This window comes from Macrotis lagotis, chromosome 3, assembly GCF_037893015.1.
Source record: "Macrotis lagotis isolate mMagLag1 chromosome 3, bilby.v1.9.chrom.fasta, whole genome shotgun sequence".
NCBI classification, from domain to species: Eukaryota; Metazoa; Chordata; class Mammalia; order Peramelemorphia; family Peramelidae; genus Macrotis; species Macrotis lagotis.
Window position 1 is genome coordinate 216642540 of NC_133660.1, and position 16182 is coordinate 216658721.

At 44.7% G+C, this 16182-nt stretch overlaps 1 protein-coding gene and 1 long non-coding RNA gene across 4 annotated transcripts in view; one reads left to right on the forward strand and one right to left on the reverse strand.

Moving 5' to 3' along the window:
* AFAP1 (actin filament associated protein 1) overlaps window positions 1-5877 on the reverse strand; it is a 231547-nt gene extending 225670 nt beyond the window's left edge. Inside the window, exon 1 of one of the 2 annotated variants that reach the window (XM_074229837.1) lies at window positions 5514-5877. The gene's annotated coding sequence lies outside the window, so the exon portion shown is untranslated. The remainder of the gene's footprint in view (window positions 1-5513) is intronic. The other variant, XM_074229839.1, reaches the window with a different exon arrangement.
* LOC141518120 (uncharacterized) lies at window positions 5236-11749 on the forward strand. 2 transcript variants are annotated; one of them, XR_012477094.1, is made up of 3 exons: window positions 5236-5540; window positions 8263-8892; window positions 11646-11749. It is a non-coding gene; the product is annotated as an uncharacterized LOC141518120 (long non-coding RNA). The 2 variants fall into 2 exon arrangements; XR_012477093.1 differs by having other exon boundaries at window positions 8263-8665.
* The last annotated feature ends 4433 nt before the right edge of the window (window positions 11750-16182 follow it).

Below are 16182 nucleotides of genomic sequence, written 5' to 3' on the forward strand. Positions count from 1 at the left end.
GACCTGGTTTATACACATTTCATTTACACCCAATCAGAAACATACCCACTATTAAGTATGGAACCCCTCCCCCCCCAAAAAAAAGCACTTCCCAAAATTCCATTTGCTTGCACAATTCTCAAATTGGTACATTTTAGAGTTTGGAACAAGATCGGGCTAATCATTGGCATCCCTCAAATAACACTAGGGAACCTATGGAATACATTTGATCAAGAAATTTGGGTCAAAATCCTACTTGAAAGCATTGACTTATCTGATATAGCACAGCCTTCCTTATCAAAGCTCATGCTGTGCAAACAATAGGATTTCCTATGATCCTGAAAGGAAATACCTCTGTCCTTTCCTCTAGGAAAAAGACCAAGAATTCACCCATGTAGGATTGACTACTGCCCTTTAGAAAGAAATATGTTGGAGGCATATTAAATGAATACCTAAAACTTTAGTTCTAAGATTGACTTTATAATCAGAGAATTTTAGAACATGAAAGACATCACCTGATTTTAGAAACCTAGGTTCTAGTTCTTACTCTCCTAATAACTGTGATCCCTGCGATCCTTTCCTACTATTAAATTTCATATTTCCTAATGCTGAGTATGAATTCCTCTGGCCCCTGTGTTTTCACACTCCCTTTCTGCTGCTAATCTAAGACTAAATGTTGTTGTTCTGTCATATCCAACTCTTACAGACCCCGTGGTCTATAAAATGCCACCACTGTCCATGTGGTTTTCTTGGCAAGAATATTGTGACAGTTTGATATTTCTTTCTCCAGTGACTTCACTGACTTGCCCAGGATCATTCAGCTAATAAATGTCTGAGACTGGATTGAACTCCAGTCTTCCTGATTCCAGGTCCAGTGCTCTATCCACTGAGTCACCAGCTGCCTCCAAGACTAAATAATGCTATTTTTAGACAAGTATCCCAGGGATATAAATTTGATTCAAAAAGCAGTTATTAAGTACCTAAAAATGCCAAGGATTATGCTAGACCTTTTGAATAAAGGAAATAAACAAACAAAACCTAATGCTCTCAAAGACACTTTTCTCTCAAAGAAATCAAAATGTAGGGGCAGCTAGGTGGCGCAGTGGATAAAGTACTGGCCTTGGAGTCAGGAGTACCTGGGTTCAAATCCGTTCTCAGACTCCTAATAATTACCTAGCTGTGTGGCCTTGGGCAAGCCACTTAACCCCATGTCTTTCAAAAACCAAAAAAAAAGAGAAATCAAAATGTACATATTATATATAAATATAAGACTATAGAGAGGGAAGAATCTGAAAGGTTTCAAGTAAAAACTGGCACAATTCTAGGCTGTGACCCATTTTATATTAAGGACAAGGATAAAGTATGGACTGTGCACTTTTCAAATTCGCATTTAACATAGCAATAGACTATCACACTGGTTGACAGAATCAGGATTCAAAAAATTCTTGACAAGCTAAAACACTGAACTAGGTAAAGCCAATAAGATAAAGTATTATTACAATTTGATTTTTTTTAACAAATCAATTTATCTGAAAAACGTCCAGGAGATCTAGAGGCCTGCAACCTCAATACAAATCCAGAGTACTCTACAGCAGCCAAATAAACTAATTTACTCAAAGGTTAAATATTCAGAGAGTAATAGATTTTGGTTTTGAAGTCAGCTCCTTTGTATTCCATCCTTGATCAGACCAAGATTATAGGATTGCATTAAATTCTAAGTGTCTCATTTTAGAAAGGACATGGATAATCTGAAGAGAGTCTAAAGGAAGGCAACCATAATTCTGAAGAGTATCAATGTCAAAACATATGAGGATGAAGTTGGGATATATTTATTCTGATGAGAAAAAACTGAGGAGACATGAGCGCTGACTCCAAGTAGTTAAAGAATATCATTAGAATTCATCTTATAATTCTTCTTTTGAAACTTCTACAATATCAGTGGGCCCCTTAAGTGAACGCATCTCTCTTTTTGAGGTCAGTAACCATCAGATTTTTCAATAAACACCTTCAATGGCACATTCTTCATGGAGTCATATATAAAAGTTAACATTTGTATGGGAGGAAAACCTTCAAGACTAAATTTTGTTCTACTGAGTAGAACCCAATGAACAACTTAGTCCTAATTCCTGATATACAAAATGCCTAATATGTAAATATGTTAAACACAAAAGTATATGTACAACTTTTTCTAGACTGTTCACAGCTGAGAAGAGGGGATTGGGAAGGGGGAGGGTGGTAGAAAAATGTGAAATTTATAATTATACAAGTGAATGAATGTTGAAAAAGCTTCCATAACATGTAATTGGAAAAATAAAATAAAATATTAATTAAAAATGTGATCTACTATAGAAAGCAAAAAAAAAAATAATTCATCATCTTATGGCTTACCTCAAAGGGCAGAAATTACCAAAAAAAATTAGAGCTATCCCAAAGGGAAATAGGCAGTCTCAACTGATTCCCCTTCATGGATGAGCTTCCAAAAAAAGGAGGGGGGGGCTAGATGACCACTTGGTCAGATCTTGTAAGGGAAATTCCTTTTCAGGCCTCTGCAGTTCTGTGATTAAGACTCCTTTCTTCCTCTTGGAACTAGTTCAAGATACTTCTCTTTTTAGGGGATATGGTATTTTGGAAAGAATTCTAGCTTTGAGCTTAAAGAAATGAATTTTAAAGCAAACTCTGCTACCTATGTGACCCTGGCCAAGTTATTTCTTTGGGAGTCAGTATCCACTGAAAAATATAGAGGTTATATCTACAAAGGAATAGATCTTCAAAATCATCACAGAAAAATGCCTCCATTTTACAGGGAAGAAAATGGAAGATCAGGAAAGGAATATAACTTTCCTAAGACCACATAAATAGAAGAGACAGTGGCAACCATCAGATTTGAAATCAGGTTCTATGCCTCAAAATGCTATGCTTTTTTCACTATGAATAGGCTGTCTAGGTGTTCTCTGGGGCTACAGATGTACTATTATAGTTCTAAATTTGATAATTGAATAAGCTATATCTTCCCTAATTAACCCCTCCAAAGTCTCTGCTATCAGTGTATATCCACACTTTATGCTGTCTTAAATTTCTTCATGTGGTTTTTATAACAGATTTAGCCAGTGAAATCCATCCATTGTCTCCCTTACCCCCCCCCCCCCATTAGCATTCTTTTCATGTAAGGACCCTGTTTTCCATTTCCTTTGTTCTCTCCTCTTCTCACCTCTCCCTCCTTCAAACCTCTAGGCACCTCGTCCTGTCCAAGGCTGTACACACAATTAATATCCAATAACTGTTCTTCAATAAGTCCTAGTATTAAAGTGACTCTCCAATATAGATCTGTCTCCAACCGCTTGCTGAAATTTCCCCATTTCTAACTGCCCTCTTGCCAGAACCTCAAACTCAAATATTCATCCTCTTGCCCCTAAAGCTATCTTCCCTTCTTTCTGTTACTGGAACCTGTATTTTCCCAGTCACTTTGAAACCTGAATCCAACTTAGTCTTGCTTGTGCTCCTCACCACACTGTCAGCAAATCTTATAAATTCCACTCCTAAAAGTCTCACTTCTGTTCCCGTCTCCAGAACCATGCTACTAGTCTAAAATCTCACTACGTATTGGTTGAAAAAGTCCAACTGATATGCTGCCTCTGACTCTCTTCTCCAATCCAGTCCCCTCTACTACCCTGCCAGATTCAGTGTCCCTAAAGCACAGATCTGGCATGACTTCACTGATCAAACATTCACTGGCTTGCCACAGCCCACCAAATAAAAGTCCAACTTCCTCAGGCTGACATCCCCACTACAATCTGATTTCAACCTACCTTTCTTTTTCACTATTCCAGATTCGGAGAGGAGTATGGTTTAATGCTGGAGAGCTGTTCTCTTTATCAGGAAGACTGGGATTTAACCCTGACACAGGGTTGGAAGTGCGACCTCTGCCAAATTACTTAACCTCTCTGTTCCCCCTGGCAAAACTCTAACACTGCAAAATGCTTCTGCATTCCTAACCAAGAGACTCTCTGTACACACGAATGCAAAAATAAACTCACATCACCTGGGATCCAGACAAACTGGCCTACTTTACCCTGCGGACACCTTACCGTCTCCCTAAACTTGCTTTCTCTGTTTTCTATAGTAAGTAGAATCTCCTCCCCCACTTCATCCACAGCTCCCCACCTAATTAACGGCCCCGGAAGGAGATCACAAAAACCCATCTCCTTAACAGAACCTTCTGCACCTCCTTTACAAAGTAAGGATTACATATCCTAAGTGAACATTCTATACAGCCAGCAGCTCTTATCCCCCCTCTCCAGAGCTTTATGAGATTTTTTAAGATCGTAAGCTTTCAGGAGGCAAGAACTGAGCCTTGTCTTTTATAGCCCCCCCCCCCCCCCCCCCGCATCTGAAGGAGCTATTAGACTTAATCAAATAACTATCACTCTCCCTTCCACCTAGCCTTCAGCCTGTTTTTGTGCAATGAAATGCTATTCTCTGTTTCAAGGCCCACCTCAAAAACAAGCCCTCAAGATTGTCCCCCGGCTGTTATTAGGGAGGACTCGAGAATGTCCCGCAGCTGTCATTAAGGGGGGACTCGAGGCTGTCCCCGGCTCTTCCGCCTGTCCAAGGCACCCTTGCCCACACCAAGCTGGAGCGGGGCCCCCAGATCCCCAGGCTAGACTCTGAGAGCAGAAGCGGGGCTGCCCCGCTACACAAGTCCGAGAGGACGCCGAGCCCGGCGGCGGCGGGGCCGAGGTCCCCTCCCAGGCCGGGCTGCCCCGGGCCCGGCGTGTCTCCGGACTGCTCTCCGCCTCATCAGCGAGGATGAATGAATGAGCCGCGCGTGGGCCCCGGAGGGGCGGCCCGTCAGGTGCCCTCGGCCCGCGGGGCTGCTCTCGGGGGCGCGGGCTGGGCCGGGGCTCTCGCTGCCCCCCACAAAGGGAATCTAACGTTGGCAACCCGGAGGCGCCGGAGCCCGGGGGCCGTGGCCCTAGCGTGGGGCCGGCCTGGAGACAGGAAGCGTCCGCGGGCCGGGCCGGGCCGGGCCGGGGCTGGGCCGGGGCCGGGCGGAGAACGTCCCCGGGGCGGCCCAGCCCGGAGCAGCGGCCTCGGCCGGGGCCCGCCGCGCGCACAGGCACAGGCACACACCACACACATATACACACAACGCACACACACCACACACACTCATATACACACAACGCACACACACCTCACACACTCATATACACACAACGTACACACACACACACACACACACGTTGACATCCGCGCGGTCGCGCCCGCACGCGCCCCGGCCCCGGCCCGGCGCCCGCCCTGTCACCCCCAGGCTGTGGGGGGGCCGCAGGGCAGGAGACAGAGCTTGCCCCCCGCCCGCCTTTGTCTCCCCGCGGGCTGCCGCCCCGCAACTTCTCCTCCCGACTCCGCCGGAGGCCCGAGGCCGGGGCAGCGCCGCCTGCGCTTCCGTCCGGGCTCGGCGGCCCCGGGGGGCCCCGGCGGGAGAGGGGCCCTCGGGGGGGCGCGGGGGGCCCCGCGGCGGGGGGCGCGCTTACCTCCGCAGCTCCGCGCCCTGCCCGCAGGTAGCCCGCAGGTAGCCCGCAGCCGCCGCGAGCCCGAGCCGCCGGGACCAGCCGCCGCAACAATGGGGAGGAGGGGAGGGGAGGGGAGGGGGCGCCGGGAGCCGCGGGGCGGCCGGGCCTCGGAGGAGGGGCTGGCGGCGGCCCGGGCGGGGGGCGGGGAGAGCGGAAGGGAGGGGGGACAGGGGCGGAGGAGGGGCGGGGGGCAGGGGATCTGCGCAGGCGCGGGCTCCCGCAGCGGGCGGTCCCGAGTGGGGCCCCGGCTCCCGCCCCAGCCTGAGCCGTCCGCGAGGCTCGTGTCCGGCCGAAGGAGGGCAGGCGCGGCCGAGCCACGGGAGCCCCCCGGGGAAGGCGGGGCGGGACAAAGGAGGGGCGCGGGGGGCGGTTAACTCCCCTGACCCGCCGCAGACACACACACACCTGGACACGCACACGCGCGCACACACAGATTTAACTCCGGTGCCCCCAGCACACTCGCGCTCTCATTTAACTCGCCTTCCCCCCTCCCCACACACACACCTGGACACACACACACACAGACATACCTGGACAGATTTAACTCCCCCGCTCCTCCCACTCTCTCTCTCTCTCTCTCATTTAACTCTCCCCTTCTCCCCCCCACACACACACCTGGACACACACACACACAGACACACCTGGACACACAGGCACACACAGATTTAACTCCCCCGCTCCTCCCACTCTCTCTCTCTCTCTCATTTAACTCTCCCCTTCTTCCCCCCACACACACACCTGGACACACACACAGACACACCTGGACACACAGATTTAACTCCCCCCGCTCCCCCCACTCTCTCTCTCTCATTTAACTCTCCCCTTCCCCCCACACACACACCTGGACACACACACACAGATAGACACACCTAGACACACAGGCACACACAGATTTAACTCCCCCGCTCCCCCCACTCTCTCTCTCTCATTTAACTCTCCCCTTCTCCCCACACACACACCTAGACACACACACACAGACAGACACACCTAGACACACAGGCACACACAGATTTAACTCCCCCGCTCCTCCCACTCTCTCTCTCTCTCTCTCTCATTTAACTCTCCCCTTCTCCCCCACACACACACACCTGGACACACACACACACAGACACACCTGGACACACAGGCACACACAGATTTAACTCCCCCGCTCCTCCCACTCTCTCTCTCTCTCATTTAACTCTCCCCTTCTCCCCACACACACACACCTGGACACACACACAGACACACCTGGACACACACACACAGACACACCTGGACACACAGGCACACAGAGATTTAACTCCCCCGCTCCTCCCACTCTCTCTCTCTCTCTCATTTAACTCTCCCCTTCTCCCCCCCCACACACACCTGGACACACACACAGACACACCTGGACACACAGATTTAACTCCCCAGCTCCCCCCACTCTCTCTCTCTCTCTCTCTCTCACTCTCATTTAACTCTCCCCTTCTCCCCACACACACACACCTGGACACACACACAGACACACCTGGACACACAGATTTAACTCCCCCGCTCCCCCCACTCTCTCTCTCTCTCATTTAACTCTCCCCTTCTCCCACACACACACACACACACACACACACAGACACACCTGGACACACAGGCACACAGAGATTTAACTCCCCCGCTCCTCCCACTCTCTCTCTCTCTCTCTCTCATTTAACTCTCCCCTTCTCCCCCCCCACACACACCTGGACACACACACAGACACACCTGGACACACAGATTTAACTCCCCAGCTCCCCCCACTCTCTCTCTCTCTCTCTCTCTCTCTCTCACTCTCATTTAACTCTCCCCTTCTCCCCACACACACACACCTGGACACACACACAGACACACCTGGACACACAGATTTAACTCCCCCGCTCCCCCCACTCTCTCTCTCTCTCTCATTTAACTCTCCCCTTCTCCCACACACACACACACACACACACACACACACACAGACACACCTGGACACACAGGCACACACAGATTTAACTCCCCCGCTCCTCCCACTCTCTCTCTCTCTCTCTCTCTCTCTCTCTCTCTCTCATTTAACTCTCCCCTTCTCCCCACACACACACAACTGGACACACACACACAGACACACCTGGACACACAGATTTAACTCCCCCGCTCCCCCCACTCTCTCTCTCTCATTTAACTCTCCCCTTCTCCCCCCCACACACACACAGACACACCTGGACACACAGGCACACACAGATTTAACTCCCCCGCTCCTCCCACTCTCTCTCTCTCTCTCTCTCTCTCTCATTTAACTCTCCCCTTCTCCCCACACACACACACACCTGGACACACACACAGACACACCTGGACACACACACACACAGACACACCTGGACACACAGGCACACACAGATTTAACTCCCCCGCTCCTCCCACTCTCTCTCTCTCTCTCTCTCTCTCTCTCTCTCTCTCATTTAACTCTCCCCTTCTCCCCCCCCCCCCCACACACACCTGGACACACACACAGACACACCTGGACACACAGATTTAACTCCCCTGCTCCCCCCACTCTCTCTCTCTCTCTCTCTCTCTCTCTCTCTCTCTCTCTTTTAACTCTCCCCTTCTCCCCCCCCACACACACACACACCTGGACACACACACAGACACACCTGGACACACAGATTTAACTCCCCCGCTCCCTCCCCCCACTCTCTCTCTCTCTCTCATTTAACTCTCCCCTTCCCCTCCCCCCCAGAGCTTGGGGCGGCCCAGCCCCACGTGCCCAGGGTCCTGCCTCTTGGCTCGGCTGTGCCCAAGGGCAGGGGTCGACCTCAGAACCCATGAGGGGGTCGTTGTCCCGGGGCTGCCCGGCCGGAGCCCCCCTCGCGTGGAGGGGAAGCTGCCACCCGCCGGCCCCAGGGCCCCAGCGGGACTGAGGTCAAGTTTCTCCGAATGATGGAGAGTCCGAAGGCTCCTCTTAGTCCAAGGCTTTCACCGATAGAAAAACTATGGCTTTAAGAGGGTAGCGAAGCCCCTGACTGATAATTCATCCAGCGATTTAGTGAAAAGACTCGGATTCGAACCCGGGATGTTTAGCCAGAAGCAACTGTAAAGGCACGTGGCAGCCGGGCTTGGAGAAAAGAAGCGGCCACCGACTGGTGAGCTCTGGAGACAGAATGTCCTGCTCCATAAATGGGCAGTTGGGATGACGGGGCCTGGTTAGGAAGTAAGCGCAGTGGACCAGTGGGCGAGGGTGAGGTAGAAAAGAAACAGCAGCGAATGATTATGGTGGCAAACTCACTTTGGAGGAGGGATGCCCACCCCGGTCTTCCAGAGCCTATCAATGCTGAATAGACTGGAGAAGACAGTTGAGGTTTGAGCCCAGGTTGGTTAACTCTAAATATAACACTGTCTTCACTGTCTCAACTGGATGCCAGTGTTAGTCATTTTTGTGAAATAATCCCAACTCTATCCAGGCCAGACTACTTTGCTTTTTTTTTCCAAACATTTTGTTTTTTGTAGTTTTCAACAATCATTTTTTGCAAGGTGTGAGTTTCTCCCCCCCTTCCCCCCATAGACAGCAATCTAATAGAGGCTAGGCATGTAAAGAAGAATCAAATCAAATGGGGCAGAGAAAGCCTAATACATAAAACAACTTTTAAAAATAAAATAGTAACTCTGATCTGCATTTAAACTCCACGGTGCCTTCTCTGAAAATGGATGGTATTTTCCATCACAGTCTTTCAGAATTGTCTTTGATTATTATACTGTTGAAGTGAACAAGTCTATCATAGCTGATCATCACCCATGTTGCTTTTAGTGTATATAATGTTCTGATTCTTCTCACTTCACTCAACATCATGCAAGGCTTTCCAGGCTCTTTGAAGTCCTGGCCCTCATGATTTCTTATAGAACAGTGCATGTTCCATCATAGTTGCATACCACAATTTGTCCAACCTTTCCCCAATTAGAGGGCATCCCTTTAATTTCCTATTCTTTGTCACAACAAAAGTGCTTCTCTAAGTATTTGTGTATATGTGGGGGGCGGGGGTTAACCCTTTTTCCTGATCTCTTTGGGATACAGACCTGCTAGTGGAATGAATTGCTGGATCAACTAGTATGCACACAGTTTGGTTACCCTTTGGCATAGTTCCAAATTGCTGTCCAGAAAGGTTGGATCAGTTCACAACTCCCAGACTGCTTTCTAAACATATCCATACTCCTAATAAAATAAAGACCACATAATCTCTGTCACAAAAGACCTCAGAGGTCATCTAGTCTAACCCACACCTGACCTAGAAAATCTTGCACAACCTGGCTTGTTCAACATCCCTTTAAAGACCTCTAATTAGTAGAAACCCAGTACCTCCCTAGACAGCTAATTCTACTTTGGGGACATTTCTAGGATTTGTCTGGAGTCACAGGCTAGTCACAGCTGGGATTTAGTCTCAAGTATTCTGAGTAAATCCAGTGTTCTTTCCACATCTTGAGCACCTCTCCTGTTTCTCAATGGGTCACTTGAGAAATAAAATTAATTATGGTGTTATTTATGTTTAGGCTTGAGCTCCATTTCCATGGCAGCTTTGCCACACTCATGATTATAGACAGGTGCAGATTGGGCATGTGGGAACATTTTACACCAGGAGGAAAATCTATAGAAAATACTGCCCCAGGTTTATGGCATTAGGGGAGTTCACATGAGGTAATGAAAGCCTGCAAAGTTCTCTCTCCTCCTTGATCTCACTAGAATCATAAGATGTTAAAGCTGGAAGTAGACATAAAAAATGAGAGCTGGAAAGTACCCTAGAAAGGAGAATGTAGAAGCTGGAAGGGACTTTAGAACATAGAATGCTAAAGGAGGAGAGACTTTAGAACACAATATTAAAGTTGCAAAGGACCTAAGAATAATTAGAGCAAAATGTCATCTAGTCCTTTGAGTGATGAGGAAACTAAGGCCCATAGAGGAGTAGCTTGCCCAGAACCAGTTCAGTGCTTTTCTCCCTTTCCCCTTACATACTTGGGGACAATTAATACAGTGAAGATCAACTCCAGTGCTTTATGTTAAATGCCCTCGATGCCCAATGCTTTATGCTATAGTTTACTACAAATAACTGTAACTTCTATGCTTTTATAAGGCTTCCATAATACTTTCTCTTTTTTTAGGGTTTTTTTTGCAAGACAAATAGGGTTAAGTGACTTGCCCAAGGCCACATAGCTAGGTAATTATTAAGTGGCTGAGATCGGATTTGAACCCAGGTACTCCTGACTCCAGGGCCCATGCTTTATCCACTGCACCACCTAGCCGCTCCCATAATGCTTCTTTACAGCATCCCTTGAGATTGTACAAAATTAGGAACATATCATAGAAGTTACAACCACTTAGAAATCATTTAGTCCTATCCCATCATTTACAGATGAGGGAAATTGAGTCACAGAGGGATTAAATGATTTGCTGAAATCCAACATCATTGATCTTATGTCTTCAGTGTTTTCAGCTACATTGCATTGCCTCTTGTTTTCTCAGTTCTATTTCAATTCAATACAACAGAATTTATTTGGACAGGAGGAAGGCTACTGTGACCTGGGCACTGGAAGGTGTTTGCTCAGTCACATCTGATTCGGTGTTATCCCATGGACTCACACTGGCCCTTCTATCCTCTACAATCTCTCAGTTTGTCCAAGTACATGTTCATCATTTCCATGACACTAGCCATCTTAAACACTGATCCCTTTTCATCTTTTGCCTTCAATTTTTCCCAACACCAGAGTCTTGCCACATTGTCTATATTATATGGTCAAAGTATTTAAACCTCAGCTTCAGGTTCCAGTGAATAGCCTGAATTAATTTAAGTATTGATTGATTCGATCTCTTTGCTGGCCAAAGCAACTTGAAACCATTGATTCTGTGGCCCTGATTTTTTCTTATAGCCCAACTCTCATAGCCATATTTAGACTTTATAGACCTTTGTTGGCAGGGTGACATCTCTGCTTTTTAGTGTGCTGTCCAGATTTGCATAGCTTTCCTTCCAAGGAACATGAGTCTTAATTTCATGACTGCAGTTGCTATCTATAGTGATCTTTGAGCCCAAGAATATAAAATCTAACATTGCTTTCATTTCTTCTCCCATTATTTATCAGGAAGTGATGGGCTCTTTGACTCTCATCAAGAGACTTCTTCTTTACTTCTACCATCAGAAATGTCACCTGCACATCTGAGACTGTCGATTAAAATGATATATTCTCCTGACAATTTATACAGCCTCTTTTATACTTCTTTTCAGTCTTAAACCAATTGGTTACTCCATGGTTGGTTCTAAGTGTTGCTTCTTTGCCTGAAAACAGGTTCCTTAGGAGACAGTATATATGGTACTCCTGTGTTTTTGCCACATTTTGTTGTCATCCACATAGACTGTCCACATAGTTGCCCTTCTGGAGGACAGAAAGACCAAATTTAAAACCAGTATCTGCCCTTAAAGAGTTTATATTTCACTGGAAGGAGATTTATATTTTCACCAGAAGGAATACAGCATCTATACAAATGAATAAATACCAAGATAATGTGAGAAGAAAGTACTGACAATTTAAGGATATCATGAAAACTTCCTGTAGGAAATTTTACTTAAAACTGAAGGAAGTTAACTATTCCAAGAGTCAGAGATGAGAAAAGGTACTTTCCAAGCAAGGGGAATATCCTGTGCAAGGGAAGATGGGAGATTGACCTTAAGCTCTCCAGTTTAGAACAGAGAGTTTGTAAAGAAGAATGTGATGAAATACATCTGGAGTTGTATTCTAAAAATCAAATTTGGAGTCATTTTCAATGTCAAGCTCAGAATTTTGTAATGTTTTTCCCACCTAGAACCAATCAGGAGGAAAATGAAGATACTTGAACAGAAAAAACATAGTTAAATGGGATTAATGAAGCTTATTTTGTCACCTACATAGAAGATATATTGGAAAGGGGTGAGACTAAAGCAAGAAGTAAAGGAAATTGGGACTGCTAGATAGTGCAGTAGATAGATCACAGTCCAGGAGTCAGGAGGACCTGAGTTCAAAATAGACCTCAGACATATGCTAGCTGTGAGACCCTGGGCAACTCACTTAACCCCAAATGCCCCCCCCCAAAAAGAAGCATAGAGAATTATTGTAATAATTCTAATGAGAGGCAATGAGGGTCTGAATTAGGTAGTAACACAGTGAGTGGGGACATGGAGACAAATTAGATACAAGATTTAGCAACACATTAGATATGGACAGCAGTGAACAGGGAGAATGACTTCAAGATTTCTAACCTGGTACCTGGAAAAGGGGTATGGTCCTCAACAGGAATAGGAAAGGTCTGAAGGAAAATTTGGGGGCTCAAGGAGAGAATGAATTTCATTTTATTAATGATGCATTTGAGGTGCTGAGACTCAACTGGAGATGATTCCAGCCAATTGGTAGTCTAGAATTGGAATTAGCCAATTAGGATAGGAGATTTATATGAGTGTAATATATATATATATAACATACAAACACATACATAAGCACTCATTTGTCAAATCATCTGGATATGTTAATGAACCTAGGGAAGTAAGATTACAGAAGAATAAAGTGTAAATATAGAGAAAAGCAGATCAAGGCCATAGGTTTGGCTAATTGTTTGGAAGGAAGTTCAAGATTCATCAAATGAGATTTTCAGTCAGGATGCTACTCAAAAGACAATCAAGAGACAATCTTGTCAACAGAAGTTAAGGGAGAAGAGTAGAAGAAAGAGGAAATCAAAAGCTACAAAGAGGGGGAGAGATTGAGTATGGAGAAAAATCTTTAGATGTAGCAATTTAGAAAACATCATTAGAAAACCTTGAATAAGAATGCCTTCATCCAGGTGGTTTAGGGTAATCCACAGGTGACTAGTATAACTAGTCTGGCAACAATACAATAGTAGATCTTTGTTAGTTTGATGAGTGATAATACTTGTAGCTACTGGTATCTTAGAAAGTGTCATTTGACCTAGCTCTGAAAGGACAGGCATAGTTAGAGATTTGGAATTGTGGGAAGAGCCTATTAATCATGAAAAACCATTTGGGAATTACCAGATGGGTAAGACTTCCATACTCAGACCTTTCAATGGAAAGAATCCTAGATTTGAAAAGAGCTCGTGCTGTATTTCTGTATCTCTTTGAAAAGAGATTTATATTTATATAGTTTTAAGTTTGCAAAATACTTTACAAATGTCTCATTTTATCCTCACAACAATCCAAGAAGGTACATACTGTTATTTTCATTTTACAGATATCAAAACTAAGACAGAGATGAAAAGTCTTGGCTGGGGTCACACAGCCAGCTAGTGTCTCCCAGGCCTAGCATACTCTTTTCTATGAGCTGACTGTTGACTTCCCTGGCTTTCTTTAAGATCCTTCCTTCTACAAGAAGACTTCCTTAACTTCTCTAAATTCCAGTATCTTCTCTCTGTTAATTATTTCATGTATAGAGATATATAGCTAAAGATTATATGTATATATATTTATATAGTTTGCTTTGTGTATATGTATTTTCTTGTTGTCTTCTTCATTAGATTCTAAGCTCCTTGAGGACAAGAATCATCTTTTTGACTTTTTAGATCTCCCATCACTTAGCATAGTACTGCACCTCATAAATGTTGAGTAAGAGATTTATCAAGTGAACTGCTTCTAGCTGGCTCCAGCAAACCACTGATTCTGTTTGCAAATTCAATACTCTTTCTGCTACACCATATCATCTCTTTTCACAAGACCAAAGCTCACATATATCATCTTCCTGCTGGAATACTGGATTTGAAATGAGAAGCCTTGGGTAAAAATCAGAGTTCTGTTACTATCATGACTTTACTCAAATCACTTCACTTCTTAAAGCCCTCAATTTCTCCATCCAAAATATGTCATTTGGAATAGATGACCTGTTGAGGTATTTCTGAACAATAAATCCTGTGATCTTTGAATCCTAGGTCTTTCTCCTGTGTTGAAGGGGGGAAAAAATCAAAATTGAACTCTATTGTATGTATATCTAACCAGATACAAGTATCAATTTTATCATTCTAATGCATGAATTGCTTTGCTCAAAGAAAGAACTATCTGGCTGAGACTCTAGAGAAGAATGGAATGACTTACAGGATCTGATGCTGTTGAAGGGAGCAGAACCAAGAGAACAATGTACACATCCACAGCAACATTGTGAGTTGAACAACCTTGATGGAAGCAGCTCCTCTCCACAGTTCAGAGAGCTTGGATAACCATTTTAGACCAGCTATGGCCAATGTTATCCCAATCCAGAGGAAGAAAAAAACAAAAAACAACTCTTCAGAATCTGATGAACACTTTATAAAAATCATCTTTTATGTAGCTCTTAATTGTAATTCCTCATACCGAAAATAACTAATCTGTAAATATGTTTAATCAAAATATGTATGTACAATGCTAACCTGACTGTTCGCTGCTGAGGGGAGGGGGCTGGGAAGGGAGGGTGGAAGGAACTTTTCTAACTTAAAAAATACTTGTGCATATGGATGAAAAGAAATTATTTTTTTTAGCTTTTTCAAGGCAATGGGGTTAAGTGGCTTGCCCAAGGCCACACGGCTAGGTAATTATTAAGTGTCTGAGGTCAGATTTGAACCCAGGTACTCCTGACTCCAAGGTCAGTGCTCTATTCATTGCGCCACCTAGCTGCCCTGAAATAATTTTTTTTTTAAAAAAAGAAAAATACTGATGAGATTCCTCTTTCAGAGGGCAGTTATGATCCTGGGCAAGTCACTTAACCCTATTGCCTCCAACCCCCCCCCCACTGAAAAAAGTCTTTTCAGATTAATATAGAAGTTTAAGACTAGGAGAACTTTAAAATACTATCTAAATTTTTTTTGGAAGGGACATAAAGGGTCTTTACTTAATTTAATGTGTAATCAAACTTAAAATACCCTGCTATACCAATGACCTACAATTTGATAAAGTGAACCCTACATGTAGCTGGAGGAAGAGATCAGCTATATTGTAGCTCCTTAAATACTTTCCCCACTGGAAATTCCACAATCCTGAAAGTCATTCTCTAGCACAAAGACACCTGGGAGTGATAATCTATTCAACTTCATCAGTCTTTATACAGGATATAGCATGTTTTCACTCTAGCTCAGCATTTGAAAGAAATCCAGAGGCTATCCAGATTAAAAAAAAATAATGTTCCTATATTTCACAATACTGAGTTTTCATAGACAGTATGCACAGTTTAATAACTTTTTTGCTAAGTCAGTGATAGATACTACTATCAAAGGAAGGGAAAAGTTTCAAAATGTATTAAAATATACCAGCTCTTTTGTCTTGGGAGAGAACTGAAAACTGAAAGGGTACCCATCACTTGAGGAATAGCTGAACAAGTTATGATATATAGATGTAATGGACTGCTATTATGCAGTAAGAAATGATGAAGAGGATGACTTCAGAAAATCCTGAGAAGACTTGCATGAATTGATGCAAGGTGAAGAGAGCAGAACCAGAGAACAATTTATGCAGCAAACATTATTGTAACAAATAACTTTGAAAACTGTCAGAACTCTTAATGAATGCAACAATCAACCTTGATTCCAGAGAACTCATAAATGAAGCATGCTACTTACCTCCTGGCCTCAGAGGAAAGACTGGAACTTTTTTTTTGGTTGACATGGCCAATGGAG